This window comes from Pinus tabuliformis, chromosome 4_2 (assembly GCF_031772625.1).
Source record: "Pinus tabuliformis cultivar Carrire ecotype Pingquan chromosome 4_2, CPIR1, whole genome shotgun sequence".
Classification (NCBI taxonomy): Eukaryota; Viridiplantae; Streptophyta; class Pinopsida; order Pinales; family Pinaceae; genus Pinus; species Pinus tabuliformis.
The window spans coordinates 466,139,182-466,163,437 of record NC_142304.1 but is presented as its reverse complement, the minus strand read 5'-3'; the positions used below and the strand labels follow the sequence as shown (position 1 = coordinate 466,163,437).

The 24,256-nt window shown below is 38.2% G+C and overlaps 1 long non-coding RNA gene across 1 annotated transcript in view; it reads right to left on the bottom strand.

The window, feature by feature from the left end:
- The window catches only part of LOC149169978 (uncharacterized), a 33,162-nt gene that overhangs the window by 1,153 nt on the left and 7,753 nt on the right, over positions 1–24,256 (bottom strand). The window lies entirely within an intron of this gene.

The following is a 24,256-nucleotide window of genomic DNA, read 5'->3' as shown; positions in this document are numbered from 1 at the left end:
CTCCCTTAGTCTTTCCTCAATTTTACGAATATATGGAGAGCACACTCTCTAGCACCCCCACCCACATAAAGTGGTTAAATGTGTTAGGGGCCCATTGGAGGCAATGAGACTCATCCCTTATAGTTATTTCCTTACAAAGCAAAGATTACAAGTCTTTAAAGAGTGACCCCATGTGATTTATCGGGTTTGAATGACCCTAACAAAAAAATACATTGCAATGCCATTCAGTGAAAATTGGGGACCAACCCAAAAAGCTTTCAAGGTTCTACAAGCAAGAAACTCTCTAGTGTGCCCCATACTGCACAAGTCATTCAACTTTAACTTGATTTAGAGAGTTTATGATTGAGTAGAGTGGCCCTTCACTCTAATAATTATTTTTGCACTAGGGTTCGGCTTATCAATAGCGTTGAAACACTACCCCGTGCCTTATTGTGTCTTACTGTTAAGATATGTTCCTCAAAGTAGGTTGAAATTTTCTTATATATCCGACAAAGGTGCCCCTTGCCCCAACACGGGTGGTTAAAGCTCTTAGCTATCTACTTAGCTCTAAGGTGAATTGGGGTGTTATTCAAGGAATCCTCTTACCAAACTAGAGGCTAGGTAATTAGTCAAAGGCCACACTGGTGGTGTCGCTTTACTAAAAATCTCAAGAGGCTAGGTAATTGGTCAAAGGCCATAATGACGATGTCATTATATTGACAATCTCAAAGGACCAAATTTCTAAGGCTTGTACCATGGAGAGTCTTAAGATAGAGAATTTCAGTGGGATAAAACATAGCCAATGGCCTTTGTTGACCTACCTAGTTCATGATCTTTCATGTAATCATTGGTACTCGCCCTAATTACATAATTCTCCATCTCAATTACTCACACTCACCACCACTCCACCCTAAGTTACTTCACTTGTCCACCTCCTAGTTGCTTGTCCATAAACGTAATTAGTTGTCACCCTACTAATTAGTCAATTTCCTATTTTCTCAAATATGTTTAATGAGAAATTGTTGAGCTGCCCACGAGGAAGAAAATTTTGTTGATAAGGGGGTCTTCTTTTCATGGACATGGGATCCCATGAGATCTTTCATTGAAAATGTGAGAGCAACAATAACAAAATATTAGTTATAACATGTATCCAATCATCACCACTCAACAATGAAAATGTAACTAGCATATACCACATGTTATCAACCCATCGCCATCTTGTGGCTGATATATAAATTGCACGTAATGCATAATATCAAAGCATGTCATCACGGGTATTATATCAACATTATTTCATGATCAAAACAGAACAATTATCACAGGCTAATAAATAATATAACATAATCATCACCACTCAACAATGAAAATGTAACTAGCATATACCACATGTTATCAACCCATCGCCATCTTGTGGCCGATATATAAATTGCACGCAATGCATGCTATCAAAGCATGTCATCACGAGTATTATATCAACATTATTTCATGATCAAAAAAGAACAATTATTAGAGGCTAATAAATAATATAACATAACTATATACCAGCCATAATGGTCATGCATGTGTTATTCATAATTATATGGCAATGAAACAAATCATCACAACATCATATCCATAAATTCAAAAATAATATGAAACCATCACATCATAGTAATGACACATATAACATGACCATGAAATGAATATATGTAAAGCAACAACTTTAATCTTATAGCATAAAACAAGTAATAATGTGAAGTCTTACAAATTTAAAGGTATAGATTAGTTTTTTTGGCTGCTGCGCACGGCCCGTCCTCAGCAAGCTAGGGTTCTGAGACCGCTGCGCCGTCCTGGCTGCTGCGCCCCTGCGCACAGCCCCCCCCCTCCCTCTGCAGTCAGATGGAGGCCCCTGAGGGTTCTGCTCCCCCTGCGGATCCGCCCCCCGAAGTCTCAGCATTCAGGAACTTGATAGCGAATGGATCAGCTCGGCAACCTTCAGCGACCCAGCAAAAATTCATCAAAAGGTTGGAATCGATTCCTTCTGTTGCCCTGCCAGAGGAGGATACCTGCAAAGCTGCTCTGAACTTGGCTGAAAAAGGCCTTATTGGCCAGTTTACAGGCCTATGGCCCTCTCCCAAATCTGTGGAGGATTGGACCCAAAGAAACTGGCAACCTCTCATAAAAAATGGAGTGAAGAGTTACTTCGTGGGCAAAGGGTACTTCGTCTTTGTTTTTGAATGCCCGGAAGACAGAAGCCTAATCTTCAGAAATGGCCCCTACTTCATGGGGCCGCAGGGACTCTATCTAAATCAATGGAATCCAGACTTTGATCCCTCTCAAGATGTTCCATCCGCGGTGCCGGTGTGGGTAAGACTTCCCCATCTGCCCCTTCACTGTTGGAACCAAAAATCGTTTCAGACCATTGGGAACGCACTAGGCAAGTATATAGACCAGGCAGTAAGAAGAGATCAATACTCTTGTGCGCGCATCTGCGTCGAAGTGGATCTTGAAGAAGGATTGCCGGAAGCGATCAAGCTCACGGTGGCAGGATGGTCTCACATCCAAGAGCTTGATTACGAACAGCTCCCATTTAAATGCAGACACTGTCATGGCTACGGCCACTTCGCCAAGAATTGTAAGAAGAAAGCAGAGGAACAGAATGGAGAACAATGGACCCTAGTCCAAAGAACAGTCCAAGCAAAGAAAAACACAGGAAAAAGCGTTCCAGCAAGTGACAGGAACAATGATACCCCAGCTCAGGAAACAGGAGATAACGAAAAAGGATCTGAGGAGGCGCAATCAGATCCACCGACCAAAGATCAGGCAAATGAGAACCTTGAGGAAACCCCACCAGAAAATAAAGAGGGAGGGGGTGACATTCACATTGAAGTCAACCAAGGCAGCCCCTCAAGCCCCACGTATGCTGACATCGCGAAGAAAAAGCCAGCTGTAAGCTCTGAGTCTTCAGAAGAAGAACTCTTTGAGAGGCCATTAAAAAGACCAGGAAGGAAATCCCGTAAAGAAAAAAGAGAAGAAGAAGCAGAAAGGCTCAAAACCCAAGGGAGCCAATCCACGATAGAAATGACAATCGGGAGAAGTAACAGGCCCAGGACTTCCAAGGGCGGTTCCACCCCAAGCATAGGTAAATAATGAAGTTAGTCTCTTGGAATTGCAGAGGACTGGGGAGCCCCGCAAAAGTCGAAGCAGTTAAGGACCTTTTAAAATCGGAACCTGCAGATATCCTCATGCTCCAAGAGACTAAGATAGCAGGACAAGCCCTGCTAGAAACCGGCAACTCAAAATGGAAGAAAAACTCAGGCATAGCTGTCAGCGCTCGGGGATCCTCGGGAGGCCTGGCAACGCTCTGGAATGGAGAACAATTCCAGCTGATCAGCACTCATGAGACCTTGCATTGGATCTATACAGAAATCACCCACATTCCAAGTAAGTTAACTATCTCTCTGGTCAATCTTTATGTTCCAGTCAACTATTCAGAAAAAAGAGACTGCTGGAAATCTTTGGCAGATTTCCTCGAACAGGAAGCCCCTAACAACATCATTCTCGCTGGAGATCTCAATATTGTTTTGAAAGCCAAAGAAAAAAGAGGAGGCACTGACTACAAGGACCCTATGGTGGGTGTTGTGGAGGAACTTGCTCAGCTTTGGGACCTACAAGACTTCAACCCAATTCATGGCTTATACACCTGGTCAAATAATAGATCTGGAACAGAACACATCTCTGCTCGGCTCGACCGTTTTCTAGTGCAATCCCTCCTCATGAACAAGAAAATCATAACATCAAAAATTCTGCCCAAATTGTCCTCGGATCACAAGCCAATACAGCTCTGTCTAGAAGATGAAGAAGACTTGGGTCCCATCCCTTTTCGATTCTCTCCTCAGTGGATTGAAAGAGAAGGCTTTATGGACACGGTGAAAGCATCCTGGAACATCCCCATTGCAGGCTCCCCAAGCTTTGTTTGGGAGCAAAAACTGAAGCTCACCAAAAAAGCTTTGAAAGAATGGATCAAGAAACCAGCGCCCAATCCCACCTCTCTAAGAGTTGCAACAGTCCAGGCCTTGCATTCCCTGCAAAATGATATGGAAAGCAAAATTATTAATGAAAACCTCTTGGAGAAGGAAATAAAAGCGCAGAGAGCAGCCTATCAATCTTTCAGAAACGAGGAAGAATATTGGAGACTAAAATCTAGGAGCCTGTGGCTAAAAGGAGGGGACCGCAACACATCTTTCTTCCACCGGCAGTACAGGGCTAGATTGTCAAGGAATCACATAACAGAAATAAAGACTACGACGGGCCAAATCTGCAAGGGCAATCAACAAGTCAAAGAAGCTGCAGAACAACACTTTCAGAATCTCTACAGCTCGGATGACCAAGGTGAAGAAATGGAGGAAACAGAATTTCTCAACCACATCCCCTCCTTAATTTCACCAGAGGACAATGCAGATTTATGTAAACCTGTCACAGAGGAAGAAATAATCAAAACCATCTGGTCCATGGACTCCGACAAGGCCCCCGGGCCGGACGGATTTTCCATTCACTTCTATAAAGTCTGCTGGGACATAATAAAAAATGACCTCCAAAGGATGGTAAGGGGTTTCATGTCAAAAGCCAAAGTAGGTGGCAGCACCAACTCAACCTACCTAGCCCTGATCCCTAAGGACTCTAACCCGGAAACTTTTGCCAGATTCAGGCCAATTTCTTTATGTAATGCTTCCTATAAGATCTTGGCAAAGTTGATGGCCAATAGAATGAAGCCCTTGCTCCCTAGAATCATCTCTAAAACTCAAGGAGGTTTTGTGAAGGGTAGACACATCCTGGACAACGTCATTCAAGTTCAGGAGACCATTCACTCAAGCCAGCAGAGAAAAGAGAAAGGTATGTTAATAAAGTTAGATATGGCAAACGCGTTTGACAGAGTTAATAGAGCATTTCTCAGCAAAGTCTTGCTTTCCTTTGGCTTCTCCATTCAGTTTGTCAATCTTCTAAAAGCCTGCATGAACAATCCATGGATAGCTCCTCTCATAAACGGCAGACCTGCAAACTTCTTTAAAGCTAAGAGAGGCATCAGGCAGGGATGCCCGCTCTCTCCCTATCTTTACATCATATTGGCAGAAGCATTAAGCCGAAAACTCGAAGATGAAAGACTGACAGGCTCCATCCCGGGCCTCAAAACCTCCAACAGAATAAGCCCCATAAACCATGCTTTATTTGCAGATGACTCGATTCTTCTGGGGGGTGCCTCAATCAGAATTGCAAAAGCCTTCGGCACGGTCATTAGGAACTACTGCAAAGTCTCAGGAGCATTGGTAAATGAAAGCAAAAGCGAAGTTTACAGCTGGAATACAAATCATCAGGAACTCATCAATATAGCCAACACTCTTGGATTCAAAGGGCATTCACAATGGGAGAGCATCAGATATCTCGGTCTTCCCATAATCTCAGGAGTGAACAAAAGATCGCTGTGGAGCGACATAATCTGCAAATTCAAAACCAAAATCTTGAAATGGGGAGGCCATTGGTTGACAAAAGGAGGTAAGGTCGTTTTAATCAAATCACAGCTCTCTTCTTTAATAATTTACCAAGCTGCCTTTCTGCTTGCACCCAGAAATATCATGGACCAAATCTCCTCTCTTCTTAGGAATTTCCTCTGGCAAGGAGGCAGGGGCAACGACAAGAAACTCCACCTGGTAAACTGGGAAACAGTCAAGAAGCCCTTCGATGAAGGAGGTCTGCAAATCAGAGATCCTTCTCTGGTTAATCTCGCTCTAGGCAGCAAGATCCTGTGGAAAATGTATAAAGAGCCAAGTCATCCTGTCAGCGTCATTCTTTGTTCAAAATACACAACCAGAGATGAGTTGAGAAACCTTCGATTGGACCACACAGCCAACAGTACGCTTCTGTGGAAGCTCTGTCTCAAGAGCAGCAAAACCTTCAATCGTAATATCTATAGAATACCGGGGAACGGCAAGAAAACCAGCATCTGGCATGACAGGATAATGGGGCGAGATGCCATAAGTGATAATGAAGAAATCGCAGGCTTAAAGGATTGGTTAATCTCTGTCGGGAAGTCAAGTCTCTATGAAATATCAGACTGGGACCAGAGAGGCGACTGGGCAGGTTGGGCAATCCCAGCACCACCAGCCCATCTACAACATCAACTGAATATCTTTATGGAGCTGGTCGAAGAGGCCGCCCCGATCCATAGAACGATGCAAGATCGATGGGGTTGGGGCCATTCTGGCGATTACTCTGCTGCGGAAGGATATAAAGTATACCAAATAAAGGGAAATAACAAACACAGTCCAGCGTTTTGGAAAAACATTTGGGATCCCTCTGCTCTACCGAAAATCAATTTTTTTGTCTGGTCTCTGATCCATAATAAGATTCTAACAGGCGATAATCTTGCAAAAAGAAGTTTCGCTGGCCCTCACTGGTGCGCCCTCTGCAGAAGCAATGCCAAGACAGTGCAACACCTATTCATTGACTGTCAATTCGCAAAGGCAGTTTGGGACCATACGCTTCAAGAATTACTTATAACCTCTCCGGCTCACATAACAGTTCCAGACCTCTTTGCAGAATGGAGCCGTCGGTACTCTCGACACATCCCGCAAAAATCGATTTGGTATAAAATCTGGAATGCTCTGCCCAAGTTTGTCTGCTGGAAGATCTGGTTGGCCCGTAATCAGAAGGTCTTCAAGGAACACCAGTTAACTTCCTTGCAGGTAGCAGCTAAGGCTAGATCTCTTCTCCTAGAAACGGTGCAGCAACAGTATTATAAAGAAGATGCAACTCTACAGCAGTTAGAGAAGCGTTGGATTGGAAAGCTTAAACTGCAAAATAGGAAAACTCTCTTTGCTCCTAATCTAGAGCTCCCAACCTGGAAGAAAAGAGATGCAGATGAAACATTCCAGAAATGGTGGAGAGCTCAAAACACTCATACAATATTCTTTGACGGGGCTTCTAAAGGAAACCCTGGCCCCTCGGGCGCCGGTGGGATCATCTTCTCCCCTGAAGGGCGCTCCAGAGATTTTTTCTACTGGGGCCTCGGCGTGAAGACCAACAATCAAGCAGAACTGCTCAGCCTCCTTAAAGCTTGCCAAATTGCCAGAGAAAAAGGGATCAAGGATATTCAGATTTTTGGAGACTCGGAGATTCTCATAAAGAAGTTGAGCGATGGAGAGTTATTCCGAAATGCAGGTCTCAACAGAACTCTGGAAAGACTAAAAAGAGTTCTTTCATTCTTTGCATCCATCAAATTATATCATATTCTCAAAACTTCAAATAGTGAAGCGGACTTGATGGCAAACAAAGGAAGCGCACTGGACAGAGGGTGGTTGTACATCAATGAGGATAGCTTTGTAGAAACTCCTCCATAATTGTTTTGTTATAGCAGTTGTTTTAGAAGTACAAGCAAGATGTAAGCAGGGCTGCTTCGGCAAAGCCCCTCTCTTTTTTCACCAGATTTAATAAAATCCCATATCCGTTACAGTTAAAAAAAAATAATGTGAAGTCTTACGCTATGAGAATGGAAATAGCAAACACTCTCCAGCTTGGGATAAAAGAATCATCTTCAAAGGGTACATTTTCAAGATTTTGGTCTCTCAGGTTCATATTTTGTTTCCAAAGTGAATAGGGATTCACGTGAGGTTAGGAAGCACTAAACCAAACTGTACTTTCTCCAGTGACCTACAGTTTCAAGCATTAAGAGTTTTGGGAGTGAAAGGAAAAGTAACACTCTTAATCAAAAGGGGAAGGCCCTTGGCAAAGAAATTAGAGAAAGAGAAACTAAAGATATAGTCAACGAATTGGAAATGTTAGATCAAATCATGAAGACAACACTTATGAAGCAAGATTCAAAAGATTGAAGAATTGTGTAGAAAATAAAATTGATGAAGTCAATAGAAGAAATTGTGATGATTTTAAAAAAAGTGAAGCTAGTGTCCCTATGTCCTAGAGGAAGATAAAGAAGAAGAAGAGCCTCCACAAAGGCAAGAGGACACAAAACAAGAAAAGTCCAAGGGAATAAGAACATTTAAGATACATACACCCTTTAAAACATAGTCGAAATTTAGGCTGTATGCTTATGAAAAGAAAAGAAATAGACTAAATCACTGAACAACTGGAGATGTAGAACCACATCACCATGGAGATAAGAAAAAAATTACATATACCAGATTGAAGATCTCTAAGTTGCATTAATATGGTGGGCCACCCATGTGGAGTCTTCAAAGGAAAAATGATGGCTACCAATCAGGAAAATTTAAATCCATGATGAGAAGAAATTTCTACACAATACGTCATGAGCACAAGTAGAAAATAAAATGTTGGATGTATAAGCACATCACAATGGAGATAAGAAAAAAATTACATGTACCAGATTGAAGATCTCTAAGTTACATTAATATGGAGGGCCCTTCAAATAAAAAATGATGGCTCCCAATCACCACTAGGGAAAATTCAAATCCATGATGAGAAGAAATTTCTACACAATAGGTCATGAGCGCAAGTAGAAAATAAAATGGCAATTCAAAAAAAGCAAGGTCAAAACATCCAATAATACACAACCAATTTACTTCACATGGACAAGGGGTATCTACATCAAGTCCCGTATATGTTATCTAGATATATTTGAGGATTACAATTCCTGAGGCAGACCAATCACCAATTGGGAAAATTCAAATCCATGATGAGAAGAAATTTCTACACAATAGGTCAAGAGCACAAGTAGAAAATAAAATGGCAATTTCCAAAAAGACAAGGTCAAAACATCCAAAAATACACAACCAATTTACTTCACATGGACATGGGATATCTACATCAAGTGCCGTATATGTTATCTAGATATATTTGAGGATTTCAATTCTTAAGGAGGCATATCAGTCATAATTCTTGCCCAGAGGATTTTCATGATGCTTCCATGAAAGCAAGCTACATAGAGAATCAGAATAAGCAAAAGTTTGAAGCAATAAGCAATTTCAAAACAATATTTTTCAAAGGCATACACCTCTAGCATCCAAATACCCAAAACATCATTGCAAATATTGTAGCATTGATTGACATTTGGAAGCTCCATAAGCAAGCAACGATCATTCAAGATTGAAGTGAAGAAATTGAATGCAATTTTGACATGTAAAATTGGCATGTTTGGCCTTGAAATAGATAAAATCAGGGAAGTCTGTGAAAAGGAATTAATCACAAGCAAAAGAAAATCAATCTTGAAAAAGAAATAGAAATCGGCTAGCAAAGAGCAAGAGAAATCTCCGAGTGAACAAAAATCAGCCTTACAGGTGTAAAAAGAACAAGGAACATTCTTCCAATCGAAGATTAAGATCAGAGGTTATCGACTCTTATTGATCCCATTTATTAGAAATATCTAATTTCCAAATCATTGGTGCAGCAACTTGGCTTGGAGACTCATGCCTATCTTCAGACATGTTTATCATATGACAGTGATAAATGAAAATATAAGTTCAGATTTGCTACTATTTCCGAGTATATCAATAAAATCAAATGTGTTGTGCCATTAGTCATAATTCTGTTTTATGATGCTTCCAAGAAAACAAGCTATATAGAACTAGGGGGGTGCCATTGGATCAAGATAAGCAATTTCAAAAACAAATACAATCACATATTTTTGGAAGGCAAGAAAAAACATGTGTACGCTTCTCAAGCATGACTCAAAACATCATTGTGAGCCTTGTAGATGGATATAAAAAGATGACATGTTGGAAGCTCCATCCTTGTATCCATCTAAAAAATAAAAACAAAGAAGAAATTTTAAGCAATTTAGAGGTGCAAAACTTACATTTATGGACATAAAACCAACCCCATGCAAAATAAATAAATAAGCAATTGGAAGCATGAAAAATCAGCTATGGCTAAAGAAAAATCATTAATGTATGAGCAAGAAAAACTATGAACAAGCCAAAAAAAAACAGTGCTGAAAAAAGAAAAATAAATCAGCTAGTAATGACCAATATAAATCTGCCAATGAAGAACAAAAATCAACCTTGATAAAATCAAAAACTAAGGGAAAAAGAAAAAAGAATTAAGGAGGAAAGACAAATACTCATCTTACCAAAGGCTTGAATAATCGACTCTTCTTACTGAAGGCGTTGACTCTTGTTGATCACAATTTTGCGAAAAAAAAATGATTTCCAAATCATTGGTGCAACAACTTGGCTTGGAGACTCATGCCTATCCTCGAGCACACACCTTGGATTTGTTGATCAAAGACACCAATATGCAAGTGACAGAAATGTGAGTTCAGATTTTCTATTATTTCCAGGTATATTGATGTAAACAAATGTGATGTTGTGCCATTAGTCATAATTCTTCTCCAAGGAATTTAGATGATGCTTCCATGAAAAATTATATGGAGATGACAAATAAGCAAAACGTATGAAGCAATTTAGAACAAAAAATTACAAGTAAAAAAAATTAAGGCAAGAAAATGCATTTGCAACATCTCAAGTTGGAGGTGAAGCAATCGAATGCAATTTAGAGGTGTAAAATTGGCATGCCCAACCCCAAAATCAAAGCTAAATATCCAAATTAATGGTTGCAAGTATTAAAAATCAGTCATGTATGTGCAAGAGGATCTATCCACAAGCAAAACGTATGAAGCAATTTTGCACAAAAATTACAAGTAAAAAAAAAATTAAGGCAAGAAAATGCATCTGCAACATCTCAAGTTGGAGGTGAAGCAATCGAATGCAATTTAGAGGTGTAAAATTGGCATTGCCCAACCCCAAAATCAAAGCTAAATATCCAAATTAATGGTTGCAAGTATTAAAAATCAGTCATGTATGTGCAAGAGGATCTATCGACAAGCAAAAAAAAATCAGTCTTGAAAGAGAAAAATACATCATCTAGCAATGAGCAAGAGAAATGTGCCCAATGGTGAACAAAAATCAGCCTTACAGAAGGAAAAGGAAGGGAAAGAAAAAAATTGAAGAGGAAAGAGACACTTTTCCTACCAAAGATTCAGATCACAAATAAGATGTCAACTCTTTGATCCCATTTATAAGATAATTTGATTTCCAAATCATTGGTGCAAAAACTTGGCTTGGAGTCTCATGCCCATTCCCAAACATATCCATTGGATTCGAAAATCAATGACACCAATATGCAAGTGACAAAGAAATACATGTTTATATTTAATACTAAAGTATACTGATGAAATTGAATGCCAAGTTGTGTCATTAGGTGCCAATCAAGCAAGAAGGTTGGTAACTGTGAGTAAAAAGTTCTTCTAATGGTGTTAAGATCCAAAGGAGGAAGCATCAAAGGAAAATTGTTTAAAGGACATGAGCATAGATCAAGATGTTTCAAGGTATGTTAGTGCAAGCACACTTTGTGATATAAGCAAACCAATGACCTCCCTCTTGGGATTGTATACACTGTTACACCTTCCTTCTAGAACACAAAACGCATTTCCATGGATTTCTCGAGAGATTTTCCAAGGACAAAGAATGCAAATGACTATTTTATAGTGGCAATGGATAGATTCAATAAGTGTTTGCTCTTTCTCATTGTAAGAAGAGCATCAGAGCCCAAAAGACAACTGAAAAATTCCTTGAGAAGGTGTGGATACAAATCCACTCATTCCATACCCAAGTAAATGGATACACAAAACTTGTAAACACAATACTTGTTCATTTATTGAGGGGATATAATCACGAGCATCCCAAAACATGGGATGAAAGCTTACATTCAACGTGAATACAATAGGGCAGTTCAATCATCTACTCACATGAGACCATTTGAAGTTTGTTGTCAATTCCTTCCACAATCACCAATTGACATGGCAAGACAAGCAAATTACAGTTACAAATATATGAAATTATCTCTCACAATGAAAATGATATATTGGGCAACGCTTTTCAATGAAAAGAAACACAAAAGTATAAATTTAATGTAGAAATCACAAAGACGAAATTCATAAACCGAAGAAATACAAGTAAATTTAGTATATTCATAAATTGGAAAAATTCAATATTAATTACTACGCTCATTATTGATATTCTTGCATAATGAAGACAAATTATCATGAATTGGTTGATCACTGAGACCATAATTAGAGAGAGAGGAGTTATAACTTGAGAGATTGTGTTCCTTAGGGTGGTTGAGTAATTACGCAATTTTATAGCATTAGCTCTTCTCATTGTTCTGTTTAAATATAAACTTCTCGAGCTAATATGGCCTCCACTAAAAAATACGTCGTCATTTTGTCAGTCTAGATAATGAAGAATCAAGGCTCCTCAAAATTTTGTTCCAAGAATGTAATCCATTTAACAGTGGGCTCCATTTTGAATTACTTCAATGGAAGGGTGCTTGCTAAGTCGTTGATCCAACACTAGGTTTGTGTGGGGGCTTTGCACCCATCCTCATTCTAACCAAAGATTTCTTCCTAGATTTCTTCCTATTTTAGTTCAATGACTCAATACTCAATGGTCAACCCATATGCATGAAATTGCATGAAATCGTGTTTGAGGCCCACGAACTATTGAGTTTTCAATTGAAAAGATTGCCCACCTACCTTGCCTAGTATAGGTGGATTTTCCGTGCCTGCCCTAGAGCAGATAGCATTCCCTCTAATGGAATTTATCTACCATTAGTCGTAGTGATTTTCCCACCGTCTGCCTCAATATGAGGCAATGTTAGCAAAACCAAACAGTTCACCAAACAATAGACCCCCCAAGCAATCAAAATTGGACCAAAACCAATAAAAAACCAAACCAAAATTCCAGTTGGCCAAAGAATATATAAAATATTTAAAATTTAAAGAAAAATGTATATATTCATGTGCATCTATATGAATCCAATCCATTTATACACAAATATGCAAAAGTTCTCAATTATATAAGGGTGCATATAACAAAAATAATATCGAATGCACTCCATCTCTAAAACAAAAAAGATGGCCTCTAGCATCCAAAAAAAGACATGCCACAACAAATACCGACATATCATCAAAACCGTTGCATTAAGATAAGAGAGACAAAGCTTAAAATGTCAAGTCAAGATGATTATTAAATGAACCTAAAACATTGAAAATGGGCATGTGGACATTCACTAATCAATAATAGTGGGATACTAAAATTAAAATTGTAACCACTATCTAACATTGTCTTCTTTCACACATGTCAACGTTTATCCCAACATCTATTTTCGCTCTCAAATCATGGATCATTGTAGATGTGACCATTTATGACCTAGGTCAACCAAGAGGTGGCTTTGCCTTCCCAAACCTCTTCCACCCCAAAGCTCCTAGGCAATGAAAATAGATGTAGCTCATACAAGTATTTCCATGAGCGCATCTACTTATGCAAATCTTCAATAAATGTATCTTATGCTCTTTCTAAATGTTCACGTTATTAATTAACAAAGTGAACATTTTTTAATTCAAGTGACTTTTAATTAATAAAGTGATTAAAGTGGGTCATTTAATGATTTAATTAAAAGAGAGTCATTGATTTCACGATTAGATCTTAAACATTGAATATTAGGTTTTTGGCTTATGACAAAGTGATAAGAGAAAAGTTATAAAAGAAAGAGGGGGCAAACGACAAAGACACACAAAGAGCATTCATTTCACAAGTCACATGAGTGAAGAAAAAAATCCGTGGTCAGATTTTTAACAATTAGCAAGGAGTTTTAGCAGTAGTTCAGCAAAAAGAAGACATCCAGTCAGTAGCAAGGAGAATTGAAGTCGTACAACCCAGCAAAGGAGAACGTACAGTCATTTGTACGGATTCGTACAGTAATACGGACTGCAGAGTAGTTCGAACAAAGTGCAGCGCATACCACACATTTCATGTAGATATGCCTTGATTTTTGTGCAAACTAAAATTTTTTCGGGTTTATTATTTCTTTTTTAATTTCTCAGAGCTATTTTCCATGTAAGGGAGCTCTTGTAAAAGTTCTAAAGATATTTTGAATGATGAACAAGTCCAGAAGAGCATAAATAATTGTGCACTATGTGATTGCTTTTCTTGTTTTCAATGATGAACTGATCTAGAAGAGCCAAAACGATTGTGCATTGTGTGTGATTGAATTTCTCGTTTTTCGCTAAATGCAAGAGTTAATAATTCCAACTAGATCTGATCTATTTTCCTAGATAGTTGATTTTAGGATAATTTAACATGGTGTCAGAGGTTTTGTTCTGAGAGAAAAGTATATCTATCATTTTCCAAGATACTTCAACAAGCTTGAGAGACAGAGCTCAGGACAGCCATGTTTGTAACCAATGTGAAAGTTGAGGATCGACTTGATGGGGTTTCAAATTTCCTGCCATGGAAGGCAAGAATCTCAATGATCTTGAAGGAGCAACACTTCTGGGAAGTCGTGTTTGACCCTCCTGCTCAAACATAGACCTTAGGGAGCATGCAGACACCAACAGTAGTAGACCCTATAGTGTAGGCAGCATGGGATAAGGACATAAAGGAAAAGAGGTTGATCCTTTACGTTATTAAGGATCATCTAATTCCACATGTTGCAAAAAGACCAAATATAAAGATATATTTGATGTCGTAGTATTACTTTTTCAAAGTGATAACATGAGTCAAAAAATGGTTCTCAAAACTAAGCTCAGAGTGCAAAATGAACCCCTCCAACAATGTGACCAAAAACTGCCTTATGAGAATCACATAAATCCATGACCAGCTTGCAGTTATTGGAGAGGGATGTACTAGATACAGAGCTAGTGAATGTTGATCTGAATGGGTTCACCAAGCCTCTGGAACCATTCATCATGCGCATTTGTGCCCAAAAGTATCTTCCCAAGTGGGAGATACTTTGGGATGACTACATCCAAGAGGATACTCGTAAAGAGTCCAGGAACAGCAAGCGGAGACGAGCAACAAATGAAAACCTGGTCCTGGTCAGTGAGATGAAGAAGACCGAAGGGAAAATTTCATCAAAAAGGGTGACAATTGTTGAAGAATGTGACTAATGCCAGTGTTCATAATTGTATTTCATTCATGATGCATTGTATGTCAAAAGAAAGAAAAAGAAATTTTATTATAAATAAAACTGACTTATTAAAGCATGGGTTTCATGCTTGGGTCAATCATTTATAGGTCAGCCTCAATTGCAGGCTTCTAGAGTTTATGTCAAATGTCCTTGTCCATATCACATTGTAAAAGACCCTTCTTGGGATTTATTTGTTAAGAAAGAAATTTATTTTATGTAAAATTAGGTCTCCTAGGCCTCCTCCATCAAGTTGTCCTCAAAGAAGGGAAAGTCAGCCTAACTGAGGAGCAGAAACTCTTATATAAAAAGAAATTTTATTATAAATAAAATTGACTTATTAAAGCATGGGTTTCATGCTTGGGTCAATCATTTATAGGTCAGCCTCAATTGCAGGCTTCTAGAGTTTATGTCAAATGTCCTTGTCCATATCACATTGTAAAAGACCCTTCTTGGGATTTATTTGTTAAGAAAGAAATTTATTTTATGTAAAATTAGGTCTCCTAGGCCTCCTCCATCAAGTTGTCCTCAAAGAAGGGAAAGTCAGCCTAACTGAGGAGCAGAAACTCTTATATAAAGGCAGCAACCCGAAGTCACTCATCAAGTTCGATCTGCAACTTTTGGGACCAGAAAAAGTGTGAAATTCAAGGGACCCCTGTTGTTGTTGCAAGTTCCTTACTGGATTTATTATGTGGACACTTGGTTGCATATTGTCCATACTCATGGCAGTGAGACCATTTAAATGACTAAGGTCTTTCTTCTTGCCATGGTTCTAGCTGGATTCTGCCTCGCCTTGGGCCTTCTTGCCATTGGAATTCTTTCCTTTGCTTGTAGGAATTTACAGGGTAAATTCCTTAAATAAAACACCAAAGGGCACTGCTCACAAACAGATCACAGATCAGTACACCAGTATTCTTGACGTGGTTAAAACCCTCAAAGAGGGAAACAGTCCACGACCTGAGCCAATGCGGCCACTTCAGGCAATTTATTATTTTAGAAGAAAGAAAATTTACATAAGCTTCCCTCATGAACAGTCACCTTACAAATGACCCTCCATGCTCTTTAAATAGAGATCATAGACCAATCAGGTGTTAAGCCACAAATCAAGTGTCGGAAATACCAAGGAGAGAAGGAATCATCGAATTATAAGTTACAAAAAGTACATACTAAAGAAACACACTTACCTAACTATACACTAGACCAATTTATACTTCAGTATTTCCTATGTGTCGGAATATCCTAACACCCCCCCTTAAGAACAACTTGGAATAGGATTGAAGGATGTACAAAGATGACACAATAGGAGAAGAAAGGAGGCATTAGAGCCTATCCCCCCTTAGTGACAACTTCCTGAACTCCAACCCCAAATCGAAGTTTAGTAAACTTCGCCTCTGTAAGAGCCTTTCTAAAGATGTCTACAACTTGATCATCGATTGAACAATATTGCACTTCAAGAACACGGTCATGAATGAGCTTTGTGATGAAGTGCATGTGTAGTTCAATGTGTTTGTTGCACTGATGTCGGATGTTGCTGCTGAAAACCAAACTCTGACAGGATCTGACGAAGCCACGGGGCTTCCTTACTAGCTTCAAAAACACCACAATACTCTGCTTCTGTTGAAGAAAGAGAAATGGCAATTCGTTTCTTGTTTCTTCCAAGAGTGAAGACATAACCTGCAGTAGACTTCCGATCATCAGGGTCAACAACCCAATCAGAATCAATGAAACCAACCAATAGAGGAGATGCTTCTGCAATGTAATGAATCCCAAACCGAACTGTACCTCGAACATAATGAAGTATTCTTTTAGCTGCTTTCCAATGAATTTCATGTGGGTTTTGCATAAACCAAGCAACAAGGCCAGCAGCAAAGGAAAGGTCAGGACGGGTATGGGTCAAATACAAAAGTTTTCCAACAAGCTAAAGGTATAAGGTAGCATCAACTTCAGGGGAAGTACAAGTAACTAAAAGTTTCGCTCCAGACTAAAAGGGAGAAGGGGCTAGCTTACAGTCTTCCATGTGAAAGTGGCGTAGAAGATCACAGGCATACTTGGACTGGGAAAGGGAAATACCTTCTTTGGATTGCAAGACTTGAAGACCAAGAAAATAATGTAAGTGTCCTAAGTTTGTCATTTCAAACTGCTTTTTAAGGCTGGACTTCACATGGTTTATAAGGTTGGGATCACTACCAGTAAGGATAAGATCATCAACATAAAGAACAAGAATGATAAGAGACTTACCCACTTTCTTGGTGTAGACAGTATTGTCAGAATGACACCTAGAAAAGCCAGTATCTAAAAGAAATCTATCCATTTTGGCATACCAAGCCCGAGGGGCTTGCTTGAGACCATAAAGGGATTTCTTAAGCCGACATACAAGGCTGGAGTCTGTTTGTATAAAGCCAGGAGGTTGTTCCATATAGATTTTTTCATGCAAGTCCCCATGCAAGAAGGCGAATTTAACATCCATCTGATGGACTTCCCATTTGAAAGAGGCGACAAGGGAAAGAACAAGGCGGATAGAGTTCATTTTGGCAACAGGGGAGAAGGTTTCAGTATAGTCAATGCCTTCAACTTGTGAAAAACCCTTAGCAACAAGACGAGCTTTATGTTTATCAACTTTTCCATCTGGTCCAAACTTGGTTCTGTAAACCGATTTGCATCTAACAAGTTTTCGTCCCTTTGGAAGAAGAACAAGAACCCACATATCATTTGCCAATAATGAACGATATTCTTCATTCATAGTTGCGTCCCAATCTCGATGGCCTGAAGCTTCTGCAAAGGTGTCAGGATCATAATTCGCTAAAGCTTGAACTAGTAAAGAAGAGGCTCTATCAAACTGAGAACATGTACGACGTTGATCTATAGGATCACCTACACGAGCACTTGCTGCATCTCGAGTAGCGCGGACCCATTTTGGAAGCTAAGGAGCTGAAGGAGGATCCCAAGAATGTGGGGGAGGATTGTCATCCTCGCTATCATCATCTGAAGAAGGAATATTTTTAGAAGTAGAAGGGATAGAGAGAGGTGGCACATTCGCTGAACTAGGCACGTAGGCCGATATATTTTCAGCGAACTTTACATCTCTTCTAATGATAACATTTTTGGATTTAGGTTGAAGAAGTCTATATCCTTTGACATCTTCAAAATATCCAACAAAAATACATTTTTCACTCTTAGGTTCTAAGACTTTATGTTTCTCATCTGGAATATGCTTCACTTCCAAAAACACAAAAGTGACATACATTTGGTTTAATTGAGCTCCATGCTTCTTCTAGAGTGATATTATTTAAAACTTTAGTAGAAGTGTGATTTACTATGTAATTTGCACAATTAATTGCTTCTACCCAAAAATTAAGACTAAGTCCTTTAGATTGAAACATACAATTAGCTATTTCCTTTAAGGTGTGATTCTTCTTTTCAGCTACACCATTTTGTTGTGGAGTATATGGAACAGTATGTTGCAATTGAATTCTACGCTCAGTGCAAAAGTTGATGAATTTGTTGTTAACATATTCTCCACCATTATCAGATCTTAGTTTAAGATTTTGATGTCCATATTGTTTCTCAACAAAGGCCTTAAAGGCCAAGAACATGTTAAAGACTTCATCACTCTTGAGTTTTAAGAAGTATACCCAAGTGTGTCTAGAGAAATCATCAATGAAAGTTAAGAAATAAATGTAACTAGAGAATGAAACAATTGGAAGTGGACCACATAAATCACGATGCACAAGTTGTAAAGGGGTTGAGGCGTGCCAAGAGGCACGTTTTTCAAAACTATCCCAATGATGTTTTCCAAGTACACATCTGGAACAAACACCATCTCTACAAGATACCATAGGAAGACCTATCACCATATTTTCTTTACATAGATTTTGAAGGAAGCGATAGTTTAAGTGACCAAATCGCTCATGCCAAAGTTTGTTCACTTCATCATTATGAGCAACAAATACCGAGGGAAGAGTTGATGACCCAAAGTTGTTAAACTTATACAACCTTGTAGAATCATCAGCAATGCCAATAGCTAAAATCTGTCTAGGATCTCTTAGGTCTTTAATTACAACATCATGAGGTGAAAATTCAATAGTTTTACCTTCACTTGAATGAGTTGTCTGATATACAAATAGAAGGTTGCAGGGTAAGGTAGGCACACATAATACATCATTAAATTGACCATTGTCTAGATGAATAGTTTCAGTCCCTACAACACTAAGAGATCTATCATCACCAACATATATATTTTTGGTGTTACAATCATTTAAAGAAGAAAACATGGTTTTGTTTTTGGCCATGTGATAAGAAGCTCCAGAATCAATGAACCACTCATGAGAATGAGAAGAAGAAGATACATTTAGTAACCAGACCGAGATGCTTGAAAACCACATGCAGAAAATGTTATTCCTTAAGATGAAGTTGAAGTTGAAGACTGCTCCAAATGGATGTTATGCTTCTTCATTGCTGCTTCCAAGGCTTCCATATTCTCAAAGCATTTGGATTCTATGTGGCCATCACAATTACAAAATTTGCAATGTCTAACAGTCTTCTTCTCTTTGTTTTTACTTGTCTTATCATTTTGTTGAGTAGATTTTTTATTGTGAGACTAAAATTGCTTAGGACCCTTGTTTGGTTTAAGGACCATTCTTTTTAGGATGCTTCTTCTTACGATTCTTTGAACTTGGTTATTGTTGGGCTGCTAAGGCTTTCTTAGAAGAGTTTCCAATGTTAAGAAGACCAAGATGTAAGAGTTTTTATTACTCTCTTATTAAAGAATCACAAAAGGCATCAAAAGAGGAGGACTTGTAGTCTTGTCCTTGAGAAATAAAGGTTTCTCTAGTAGAATGGAAGGTGGAAACAAACACATAGTAGATTGGTCCTAACTTAGCAAGAATCGAATAGATAAGGCTACCATCTTCTTTCTTAACCTTAACACCTTCCAAGAGAAGTCTAAGGGTCTTGAACTTGGACAAAAAATCTTTAATGGAAGAAAAATTATTGGGGTCCAACGTAAGCAACTCATTTTTGAGTTAATGGGCTCTAATTTCATTTTTAATTCCAAAAACTTTATTGAGTTGTTTCATTGCTTCATCGAGGGCATCAATGTCTGCGATATGGAATCTAAGGTCTGGAGAAATAGATATCTATATCAACCCACGTGCTTGATCTTTCTTATTTTCCCATTTGGCTTGCTTATCTTCATCCTTAAGTTTAGACTCTTGGCCTGAGGCTATTCTATAAAGACCTTGACTTCTAAGTAATCTGCAATGTAGGATAGCCATTGGAAGTAGTTGATGTTGTCAAAAATAACTAGGCATGGACTTTCCATTTTAAGAGAAACTGAAGTTGTAGATGTTGAAACTAAGTGTTCCAATAGAAAGATCTCGAAAAATTAGGCCGATTAAAAAAACGGCTTCCAGATGAAGAAGTTATGGCTTTTTGAAGAAAAGTTGTTGAAGATGCCGACGAACAACATGAATGTTGGGAAGTGAATGATAATGTTATATAAAAAAAATCCCCCCATTCCAAACTTAATCTAATTAGCTCACTTTTAAAAAAAAATTACTTTATTTGACCCACTTTTATAAATAAGTGAAAGTCACTTTTACAATAGTATTTTATGAACTATCCACTAAATTGTAACTTAAATAAAAGATAAAGTGAACTTAGAATTATAAGTGACTCACTTTTTATAATGAGTGAGAACACTTTTACATAAAGTAACTTTAAAACATAAGTTACATGTGCTTTTTGAAAAAGTAACTCAACAAAAAGAAAGACTTGAACCCAAGACCTCTATTCTCATAAAATAACTTTAAACCAAGTGAGGTAATTTAAAAGGTTAGTAATTTTTGGAAAGGAGGAAGGGTGTTTTTTTTTGCTCTTTGAAGCTTTGGAGTGTGTGCTTACTTTAAAAACCTCTTTTTGCCAACAAAACAAAAAAAACAACCACACAAACCAAACGAACAAGCAAAAGTAATCCAAGTCTTAGGACTTAAAGTTAGACTTCGTCGGAAACTATATATTTTCCTCAATGTTTCTGATTTTCTGAGATCACACTAAGGCGCAGCAGAAAAGAGCATACGCATGAGGAAAATCATTTCTTTTTGTTTCTGGTTTGCCCAGATCGAACAAAGTCACAGTGCAAAGAGCATACGCAGAAATGAAAGGTATAGATCTGATAATAAAAAAAATTATAGAGGATTATAAACCGAAATAAACAGAGAGATAAATAACTATAATTGCAAATAAAGACTATATACTTCAAAATATTAAAAATGACGTAGCTAGGGCTACCGGAAACCTTTTCGCATGAAACGAAAGGGGTTCCTCATTGGAACAGATGCTCCTAACACAATAGAGCAATCCTCTCAGCCCAAAAGCGGTCAAAAACAATAGATCTAGGAAGCGACAGTCGGATACAGTTGTACCGGCTTCATATTTGGATCACCAACAGATGTGGTCCTCAAATAGCTCTGATACCATGTAGGAATTTACAGGGTAAGTTCCTTAGATAGAACACCAAAGGACATCGCTCATAAACAGATCAGTACACCAGTATTCTTGACGTGGTTGAAACCCTCAAAGAGGGAAATAGTCCACGACCTGAGCCAACGCGGCCATTAATGTGAAAGAAAGAAAATTTACATAAGCTTCTCTCATGAACAATCACCTTACAAATGACCCTCCATGCTCTTTAAATAGAGATCATGGACCAATCAGGTGTTAAGCCACAAATCAAGTGTCGCTAATACCGAAGAGAGAATGAACCGTTGGATTGTAAGTTACAAAAAGTACATACTAAAGAAGCACACTTTACCTAACTATACACTAGACTAAGTTATACTTAATTGTTTCCTATGTGTCAGAATATCCTAACATTGCCAACTAGAGCACAGTCTTCTTCCTCATCAAATCTGTTTGAGACTCCATATTTAGTGTTTCTTCTAATCTCCTCCTACACAAAGTCAGACCAAAGTCTCTCCCAATTTGGGAGCTTGTCTCTTCCATTCACTGAATCCCAATAGCTATGCCAGGACTTCAAAAGACAAAGGAGTGTTAAGCTCACAAGCTCAGATGGTGGCACAGTATCTCCTATTCCTCCAAGTTCATCTCTGACCTGACTGAATCTGGATAGGTACTGAACAATGGTTTCATTTTTTTGCATTCAAATGTTCATGAGCTTATCTTTCAATGCCAATTTCATGGCATCACTGCTGCTTTCGAATAGGTCTGTAAGGGTCTTCCATATTGCATAAGCATTCTGCTTGCCATGCAAACTAGAAACCACATGGTCTCTGACTCACTCCAGAATAATCATCCTGGCTTTAGTTGTACCTTTTTTCCTCTGATCCAGTTGTTGTGCATCGGATGTTGATGGTTTTGCAATATTAGTTTTGTGTATTCCAGTACTCCATTGTCATCCAGCACAAATTCCATTATGTCCTTCCAGACAATGAAATTTGAACTTCCCTCCAATGCATACTCAAGTTTCAATCCATTGGAAGGCATTGTTCCAACACTGAAGAAAATTCCTGCACCACAAATTTGCTATTTGAAATTTCTCTGAGAGAAGATCAGGAAGTTGGTTTCTATGTAGTTTTCAAGGCTCTGATACCATGTAGAAATAACACGAAATTTGTAGCTGCTAATGAATTCGAACTGAAAACCATAGACACAAATTTCTTCTACTCAATCTGCGGAACAGAAAACATGCAATCATTCAATCACAATCAACGCAGTTTTTACTGGGAACCAAACTGGGAAAAACCCCTCCTCTATTTGTATTATATCAAATGAGAAAATTTGATCTATTACAATGACAGCTTCAATCCTGAAGCACAACCTGCACTGCAATATTATCTCCTCCTCCTGAGACTGCTCTACAAAATACTTAGCCAATTCTTGGCCCTCCTACTCCTATTTCCTTGCGCAATTCCTGAGGAATAGGAGAAGCCCCTATTTGCTTGCGCAATTCCCAAGAGAATAGTATCATCTGCTACATGCAAACATTGTACACTCACTATTATACAATAATGATTACATTGATGCATGCATGACTGGGGTTATTTTCAATAAATTGACTAGTTAACTGAGAGATCAGTGAGTTAACAATAGTTACAACTACTCAATTGAACTCCTACTAACTCTATTTATGTTTAGAGCTCATATAATTGAGTTTAAATAGCAATAACTCTACTAGATTGCTAGATCTTAGCAATCAACCCATGCAAAACTCTACTTCTTGCCCACAAACTCGAATTCACTGACTTAACTAAGTGACAATGCCATGTCACTCCTGCTAACTGCAACTCAAGTCATCCTATTGATGTGGAAATTCAAATTTCTCCATTTGGCCAAGGCACAAGTCAAATGAAGCCTTTTCTTGCTACAATTTAACAGTCCGTGACAGTGAGACACATGTATGCATGCCTAAGAAAGCCCTATGTCAACTCAAACAGGAGCCCAAGGACCGATATGCTAGGATTGACAGTTCTTAGCAGGGCATAGGCTTCAGTGTTACTTGGGAGCAGGAGAGGGAGCGAAAACGGGAGCGGGAGCGACCATTTTCAGAAGCTCTCAGTTTGGGAGCGAATCCGGGAGCGATTTTTTAAAAATATATATATATATTTTATATTTTTTAATTTTTGATACATATATGTCAACAAAAACATTTAAAATGATTAATTAGATATAAAAAACATTAAAAAAAAAAAAAAAGCATAGATTGATCATTGAACCATATCACATCAATCATCTAGATTCTAGAAACTATAATTTTCATCAACCATGTCCACAAGTTAGTAAAATACATATTACAACTGCAACATAATGAGTCTCATGAATCATGATTCATCAAATTCAATATTAAAGTTTCAACTTCAAGCTTTCAAAATTGAAAATTCAATATATAACATTTATCATCATTGATCACTAAAGTTGTACTTGTAAGCTAAGTTTAACGGTTAACCATTACAAGAAGTAATATCTTAGATATTTCTAAGTCCTAACTTCTAACTATTAACATGAAATGAAATGTTATAAAATGAAACATGAATAATGAAATGAAATGAAACAACTTTAGTCTTTCACGAAGCATCATATTCATAATTCACAATCATTACCAATGAGTTATAATTGCCAACTTCAAACTTCAAATTTTCATTGTCACAGTCATATATTGTTTACAAAAAATATCATTATGATATGAAAGAGTCAAGGACTCAAGACTCAACAGTTATGAAAACTAATAGAAACTAGAAAAGACAAGTAAACTATAAATCTACATGTGGCCCTTGCCATGAGAGTCTCCAGG